The sequence below is a fragment of the Bos grunniens genome, chromosome 21 (genome assembly GCF_055505025.1).
Source record: "Bos grunniens cultivar Pamir isolate PY7600 chromosome 21, Bosgru_T2T1.0, whole genome shotgun sequence".
Classification (NCBI taxonomy): Eukaryota; Metazoa; Chordata; class Mammalia; order Artiodactyla; family Bovidae; genus Bos; species Bos grunniens.
The window spans coordinates 57,196,248-57,204,103 of record NC_141185.1 but is presented as its reverse complement, the minus strand read 5'-3'; the positions used below and the strand labels follow the sequence as shown (position 1 = coordinate 57,204,103).

General features: G+C 40.6%; 1 pseudogene; it reads left to right on the top strand.

Moving 5' to 3' along the window:
* The first annotated feature begins 244 nt into the window (after positions 1-244).
* Positions 245-426, top strand: LOC147349775 (ATP synthase F(0) complex subunit j, mitochondrial pseudogene; annotated as a pseudogene).
* Positions 427-7,856: the final 7,430 nt, after the last annotated feature.

The window sequence follows — 7,856 nt, the reverse complement described above, 5'->3', positions numbered from 1 at the left end:
AATATTTTTTTGTCTGAAGGTGAAAAAATAAAATATGAGTTTGGTTTAAATTGTGGCATTAGAAAGGAGGGGTTAAGGATGAATCGACATTTCTAGCTTGGATAACTGGATGCAAGGTAATTCCATCTATTGAGGAAGAGAACACTAAGACTAGGTTTTAGAAAAAACAAGGAGGATTATAAATTTAGTTTTCATCATGTTTAATTTAAAATGCATTTGACTGAGCTGCTGGTCCAGTGCTGAGATGTTTCAAAGCCTTATGAAAAATATTTGGATCCCCATGAAGCCCTACTATACCCAAGTTTACCAGGAAATTTAGGTAGGAATGGTGTTGATGGGTTTCATCATTTATAAATTCAGGGGTGCTGATAAAAAAGTAAAGCCTCAAAAGTTTCCAGTTGTGCACCTGTTCATGGCCATCATTAATCAGCTTTCCTTGGATGGGATGGCAGGATGGCTGTGTTGTGGGAACGTGGGGCATCCTGTTGACTTGTAGCAGTCCTGCTGCCCGCATGCATGAATAAACATATCTATGACTAGAGATCTCTCCAAGAAAATTAGAGATACCGAGGGAACTTTTCATGTGAAGATGGTCACAATAAAGGACAGAAACAGTATGGACTTAACAGAAGCAGAAGATAATAAGAAGAGGTGGCAAGAATAAACAGAACTATACAAAAAAGATCCTCATGACCCAGATAATCATGATGATGTGATCACTCACCTAGAGTCAGACATCCTGGAATGCGAAGTCAAGTGGGCCTTAGAAAGCATCACTACTGACAAAGCTAGTGGAGGTGATGGAATTCCAGTTGAGCTATTTAAAATCCTAAAAGATGATGCTGTGAAAGTGCTGCACTCAATATGCCAGCAAATTTGTACAACTCAGCAGTGGCCAGAGGACTGACAAAGGTCAGTTTCATTCCAATCCCAAAGAAATGTAATGCCAAAGAATGTTCAAATTACTGCACAATTGCACTCATCTCACATGCTAGCAAAGTAATGCTCAAAATTCTCCAGCCAGGTTTCAACAGTACATGAATAGTGAACTTCCAGATGTTCAAGATGGTTTTAGAAGAGGCAGAGGAACCAGAGATCAAATTGCCAACATTCGATGGATCATTGATAAAGCAAGATAGTTTCCGAAAAACACCTACTTCTGCTTTATTGACTGCACCAAAGCCTTTGACTGTGTGGATCATAACAACTGTTGAAAATTCTTCAAGATATGGGAATACCAGACCACCTTACCTGCTGCTGGAGAAATCTGTATGCAGGTCAAGAAGCAACAGTTAGAACCAGACATGGAACAACAGACTTGTTCCAAATCGGGAAAGAAGTTGGTCAAGGCTGTATATTGTCACCGTGCTTATTTAACTTACATGCAGAGTACATCATGCGAAATGCTGGACTGGATGAAGCACACGCTGGAATCAAGATTGCCAGGAGAAATATCAATAACCTCAGATAGGCAGATGACACCACCCTTATGGCAGAAAGTGAAGAAGAACTAAAGAGCCTCTTGATGAAAGTGAAAGAGGAGAGTGAAAAAGTTGGCTTAAAACTCAGCATTCAGAAAATGAAGATCATGCATCTGGTCCCATCACTTCATGGCAAATAGATGGGGAAACAATGGAAACAGTGACAGACTTTAATTTTTGGGCTCCAAAATTACTGTAGATGGTGACTGCAGCCATGAAATTAAAAGACGCTTGCTCCTTGGAACAAAAGCTATGACCAACCTAGACAATATACTAAAAAGCAAAGATAATACTTTTCTGACAAAAGTCCATCTAGTCAAAGCTATGGTTTTTCCAGTAGCCATGTATGGATGTAAGAGTTGGACTATAAAGAAAGCTGAGCACCAAAGAATTGGTGCTTTTGAGCTGTGGTGTTGGAGAAGACTCTTGAGAGTCCCTTGGACTGCAAGGAGATCCAACCAGTCCATCCTAAAAGAAATCAGTCCTGAATATTCATTGGAAGGACTGATGCTGAAGCTGAAACTCCAATATTTAGGCCACCTGATGCAAAGAACTGAGTCACAGGAAAAGGCCCTGATGCTGAGAAAGACTGAAGGCAGGAGAAGGGGACGAAAGAGGATGAGATGGTTGAATGTCATCACTAACTTGATGGACATGAGTTTGAGCAAGCTCTGGTGTTGGTGATGGACAGGGAAGCCTGGTGTGCTGCAGTCCATGCTGTCGCAGAGTCAGACATGACTGAGCAACTGAAATGAACTGAACTGGTGAGACTCACAAAGACAAAAATAAGAAATAAAATGCATTTGAGCCTTCTATGGTTGATATATTGAAAAAAGTTTGTTGTGTGGAACTGGTCCCCATAGGAAATATCAGAGATAGAGATGATTTATTTAATCTTATGAATTATTTTTTTGATGATAGTCAAAGAAGCCAATGAGCATGAACAAGCTTACTTAAGAAGTGCGTGGGGCAGTAGCTCTCAACTTGAAGAGACTTCGACCCTCCACCCCTTCCCCACTTCCTAGGACTTTCAACAATGTCTGGAGATATTTTTTGTAGCCCTGACTGGGGAGATGCATCTAGACTGTAGAGGCCAGGAATCTGCTCAGCAAGCCTCAACACAATATCGATAGTCCCCCTTTTCCCTGGTGGCTCAGATAGTAAAGAATCTTCCTGCAATGCGGGTGCCCCAGGTTCGATCCCTGAGTAAGGAAGAGTCCCTGGAGAAGAAAATGGCAACCCACTCCAGTATTCTTGCTTGGAGAATCGCATGGACAGAGGAGCCTGGTGGGCTACAGTCCACAGCATTGCAGAGAGTTGGACACGACTGAGTGACTAACACTTTCACTTGCACTCTCTCCTAAAAGAAAATATCCAGCCTCATATATCAACAGCGCCAAAGTTGAGAAACCCTGGGGTAGAGAAAAGAGACCCTCTGCCAAATTTTGTACAGCACTCAGTGGTTGTGCTTCAGAATGAAAATTTTCAAGTAACACCGAAAAGGAGTAGTCAGTCATCTAGGAGGAAAATCAAGAGTATTAAATCATGGAAGCCAAGAGGTGAATGTTATCAATGATATCAAATGCCACTGAGTTCATCTAAATTGAAGAATACAAAGTATCCGTTAGACAGACATAGTGAAAAGGAAGTTTTTTCATGAGACTGTTTTGTGGAACAATGAGGGTAAGAGAGGAGTGAAACTCAGGTTCGAGTCTGTTGAACAGTGAGTAGAACATAATGAAATGTAAGTTAGCAAGAATAGATAGCTCTTTTGATATTTTTTGGCTGAGAATGAAAGAAGAAAGGGAAAGTATGGAGTGGAGTGAGATTCATTTTTCAAGGGAGAGATTAATGGATATTTAATAGCCAATGAAGCAGATCCAAAGAAGGAGAAAGAGAGAAATGGATGAGAGATCCTGATAGCACATGAAGAAGATGATGCATAGGAATTCAAGGCTTGGGGTAAAAAAAAAAAAAAAATGACTTTAAGCAGAGGAAGATTCTCTCCTCCAGTTTAATAAGGGAGAAGAAAGTAGAATGTGTGTATATGCAGGTGTAAGTATGTAGGTTAGAGATGAAGACTGGCAATCTAATAGCTTCTATTTTCACTCTAATGTAGAAGGTGAGTTCAGCTGCTGAGAATTGGGGAAACAGTGACGTGAGATATTCAGGCTGAAGAGAGATTGAAGAGTACACTGCATTTAATAGAAGAGTTGGATGATCGGAGAAATACAACAAGGTCACCATTTTTCTGCTCCCCTTTCTCCCTCTCTCTCTCTCTCCCTCTCTCATCTTTCAGTCTACCAACCTGGAGCACAATTACTTAATATCTAGGTGATATTTGAGTTCCCTTCTAAATATCAACTATTAATATATGTTTATGGCTACAGAGGACACTTCAATAGAATACCTGTTCATTGTTAGTTTTTTCTACTTTAGGCCCACATCTCTACACTAAATTTATAACCTATTACACAGTAATTAGAAATACGTTCACACAAAGTCTATCTAAACTCTCTCTTTTAGGCTCTCACTACTTCATAAATTACCTGATGTGAAGGAGAGTATACTTTTACGAAAATTCCCTGCTCACTTCTACTCCTCAGCAGCCAGTGATATTCCCAGGCTCACCACTGAGTTATGAGCTTAGAGAGGTCACAGTTGACCTCAGTTCTGACTCCTTTCAACTGCAATCTGTGTGTGTGAAGCAAGCACTTAATGAAACCTGAGCCTTTGTCGGTTCATCATTGAATGGATATTGTGATCATCGCCTCTCACAGGGCTTTTGAGGGCTGTCCGCTTGTGCGCGAGAAGCGGTCACACCTCCTGGGTCCAGCTAGCGGTCCTGGCGCGACTGGTAACCATGTCTCCTTCATTCCTCTGCCTCCCTCATTTCACCCAAGCAGCACCCTTTATGTTTGGCGGTCCATTCTCCAGAGAGATAAAAAACTGATTTGCCAGTTACCATGGTGAAAACACTCCCATGGTGATCAATTTTAAGTTGCCAATATGTTGAATTCATAAAGTTCCTTAAAATATACTGGCTCTTATGAGCCGATAATAAGAGCTGGCTCCAGCCACTACTGAGAATAGTTCTCAATCTTGGCTGCACATTGTAAAAACGTAATGTAGCTTTAAATATACTGGGTCTCATCCTCAGAGACTCTGATGTGTAGGTCTGGCATGAGGCCTCAGGACCAGGATTTTTTTAAGAGCTTCCCTGGTGATTCTGACATGCAGCCAATGTTAAGAAACATCACCCTGTATCTACCCAGACTACAATAGGTTATCAATAAGTCGTGGCTATGTCCACTGTATGGGATATTCTCGTGATAATTTTCTTTTGAATGATTGATTCTCTCTTCTTTTACTCCGACTTCAATGTGAATATTAATATGTAAATTGAAAAGATTACTTGGAAACAAAATTCTGAAAGACTTCTTGATTTCCACTTCAGGTCTTTCTTCCTAGATTATTCCCTATCCTAAAATAAATTTGTTCTTTCAATCCTTGTGTTAGTCCCCTATTCTCATTATCCCTCTTTTTCTTACTTTTTAACATTACCCATCCCTAGGATGCCTTTCACTGTATTTGTGATTTTAGATAAATAGAGAAAAAAATGTAGAGGTGACTCAAAGGAATAGTAGGGTCTCCACTGGCAGAGGCACACTGGAGTTTCCACGCCATGGGCCCCGAAGATAAGAAGAAAGCAGTAATTCAATCACAAGCGAGAGAGGGCAAACCACCCTAATGAACTGAGGCCACCTAAAGGGGGCAGAGACAACTTGTAATTGATCAGGAATGGTTTGGATATTTAAAAGGATCTAAGCTAGGTTTTGGAAAATGTCTATTCAAAGAAAGAAGAGAGAAAATGGTCAATATTTTGCTCACCAGCCCATTGAAGAGAAGTCCCAATAAATTCTAAAATAAAATATTTTCATTTTTAGATGCTTAAAACTCCCTTTCTTCACTTTAGAGATGGACAATCTATTATGCTGAATTAGTTCACACAGCTTTTTTTCCTTAAGCTTTATAAATTACTTTACTAGTGAAGACATAGTGTCTATATTGTTTTCTGGATATTTCCATAAAATACTGATTTTAGGAAGAAAATGATAAAAGCTGAATACTTTGAAGGTCAGATATATGAAGTCAACATCCCAAGGTGAGGGAGGTTCCACATCTCCCGCAGTAAGGGAATCAGCAGCATCAATATCAACTGGGAATTTGTGAGAGATACAAATTCTAGAGCCCCATCTTAGACTGATGAATCAGATTTTTTAGGGGTCGGGTCAAAGAATCTGCATATTACCTCAACCTTCAGGTGATTCTAATACATGCTTGCTTCCGTGCATGCTAAGTTGCTTCAGTCGTGTCTGACTTTTTACAACCCTATGGCCTGTAGCCCACCAAGCTCCTCTGTCCCTGGGGTTCTCCAGGCAAGAATACTGGAGGGGGTTGCCATGCCTTCCTCCCGAGGATCTTCCTGACCCAGAGGCCAAACCCAGTCTCTAAAGTCTCCTGCATTGGCAGGCGGTTCTTTACCAGTAGCACCAACTGGGGAAGCCCCATGAGGCTTTTGAGGGTAAAGCAATTCCAGTTATGAAAACATTAACTCCAGAGTTTTAAAAATTGAGTGTGTTTTCATTCCTCTGTTATTCTTGCTTTGTAATGCCAAACACTGAAAGGACCAAAAATTATTTCTAGTATGTTCCCCAATCTCAAGAAGTAAGTGTTGGTTTAAACTGAGCTAGAAGACAAAGCGAAACAATAGAAGCAAGTTCCCAAACGTGTGACACAGATGCAAAGGACTTGGGAAATCTGGAAAGGAGAAAGAAATCAGTGTGGCCTAAAAGCCCCGAGGCAGGATTTGGGGGAGGAAGTAGGAATAAGACAGGTTTTGGAGCTCAGCAGTATTTAGACAGCTGTGAGAGCTGCTCCTTGGCTAAGCAGATTTGTAATACAGCAGATCTTGTTCAATCTGGAGATGATGAGATTAGGTGATTATTTCCTTCCTTCCAGAGGGAACATATTGAAAGATGGACTCCTGCAACTTCTCAGAATGCAAGATACTACACAGGTTCTGCCTGGACCACCGACAACACACAAGTTAATTGAGTAGAGAGGTGAGCTACGGCTATTCAACGACCATCCTTTTGATACACGCTTCTTTCTTAACAGAAATGTAATGTTAGCAAAGCTAACACATCCTGTTTCTTTGTATCAAGCAGATGTCTTCTAGCTGGATGTATTTATCTGTTTTATTTAAAATTTTTGCATACCCTTGTTATTCTCAGGATAGAAAAATATAGTACAAAGAGCAAGGGCTTTGAAGTCAAGTAAAATTCATAATAATCACAACCATTGACTTGAACTCCTGGTCTCCTGGGCACTATATTGAGTGGAAACTGAGGCCGCAAAGGGCAAGTCGCTTGTCCCGGATTACACAGTGATGATTCTGGGTTCAATTAGGCTGACTTGAAATCCCTTAACCACTATTCTAACTTGTCAACGTGATTCCAGACAATGACGTTGGGTGAGCTTAGGCAAGTAAGTCAACTGAGCTTCAGTTTTATCATCTGGATGATGAAGACACATGAGACTTTCTCAAATAACAGAGGATCATTTGAGAAAATATGGGCAAAGGCCCTCCTCCAGTTACCTGCTTACCTATACTTAGTAGGGAGGGGGACATCTAATCCTCACTGCGTTATTACCGGCTCCTAAATGGATGAGACAACTGGTTTACCCAGATTATGCCATCAGGCATCTTCTTTTGTTCTAAACTTAACAAAAGACGTTTAGAACAAAGTGGCCCAGAATTAAAGGAAGGGTTGCACTAACATGTTATCACTTTGATTTTATTTTACCTCAGGGAGAAAAACTAATGACCATCCATTACAGCAATATCAAGTAGGGGGAGGTTGTACATTTCCTATGAACCTCTGTTTCTGTCAGATTCTCATGCTGTTAAGACTTATTCCTAAAATGTAAGCTTTGATACTTTATCAACCCCTCAGACCTTTACTCATCAAGAGACTCTAAAGAACATTCCTCACCAGGAGTTAAATCATTTACTTTAAAACTACATTGCTAATTTGTCTATCGTGGGATATAGAACAGAAGAAGTCTAGTTCTTTTTTTTTTTCCCTTTTAGAGCAGCAGGGTCCCTACACCACTGGCAGCTGCTTTCCAAATTGTCCAGCCATTAAGTAATTATTGCCTCATCATAAGAGCAGCTGGGAGAGAGCCTCCGTCCCTTCTTAATAGAGCCTTCACTTCCTCTGCCTTCTCCTCCACGCTGCCTTGAAATGGGCTACGCCCATAGAAGTATAGTATTGGTTTTCTTCTTATAATTGAAGAAATATAATGTGA